Source organism: Hippocampus comes, unplaced genomic scaffold, assembly GCF_001891065.2.
Source record: "Hippocampus comes isolate QL1 unplaced genomic scaffold, H_comes_QL1_v1.1 C16679634, whole genome shotgun sequence".
Lineage (NCBI taxonomy): Eukaryota > Metazoa > Chordata > Actinopteri > Syngnathiformes > Syngnathidae > Hippocampus > Hippocampus comes.
Window position 1 is genome coordinate 1 of NW_017836500.1, and position 683 is coordinate 683.

Here is a 683-nt window from a genome sequence, read left to right on the forward strand (position 1 = left end):
AGTGCTTGTAATCAGCGACAGTTTTTTTTATTACCGTGAGTCATGCTTGATAATGAGACCTACATGAAATGAAGCACTACCTCATAGAAGAGTCCTTCCGGAAACTGCTGGAAACACTGGGCACACACGAAGCACTGCTCATGGTACAATTCTCCATTGCTGTTAACAATCTTCTCAGTGGGAGCAAAGCCACTCTTACATCGCTCACAGGCTGCACTGGCCAGGGCATTGGCGATGCTGTTGCATGACACGAGAAAGCAATAAATTAGTCATCTTACACGACACTTGATGAATAATTGCGTTTTTCACACAACTCCAACATCATCTACAACGACGTTTCTTCCAGCACTTGTTACCATCGAAGCCAATCAGGGGAGGAAACCTAAATTACTCAACGCAAACTCATCCTCTAATTCGGTGAGAAAGAGAGGCACGACGACGTGGCTTCGCCTTTAAACTCAAAAACGCACACCTACCTACAGACTTTGTCTTGGCATGGACGCATTAGTAAGTGTTCACTCTGTTATTACTGCCCATGCCGACATACATACTTAATTGCAAAAAGAAAAGTTGCAGGGTTGAAAAAAAAAACTAATTAGCATGCTAACTTGCTAACGTTCGCTCAAGAGTAAAAAAATATCTTTAGCAAAACTGTACATTTCTTTTAATAATCAGTCCGTAAT

The 683-nt window shown here is 41.7% G+C and overlaps 1 long non-coding RNA gene across 2 annotated transcripts; it reads right to left on the minus strand.

Annotated features, from left to right (window-relative positions):
* Positions 1-146: 146 nt before the first annotated feature.
* LOC109508879 (uncharacterized) lies at positions 147-663 on the minus strand. 2 transcript variants are annotated; one of them, XR_002166808.1, is made up of 2 exons: positions 477-663; positions 147-237 (listed from the first exon to the last, which is right to left on the minus strand). It is a non-coding gene; the product is annotated as an uncharacterized LOC109508879 (long non-coding RNA). The 2 variants fall into 2 exon arrangements; XR_002166809.1 differs by lacking the exon at positions 477-663 and adding an exon at positions 315-457.
* Between the last annotated feature and the right edge of the window lie 20 nt (positions 664-683).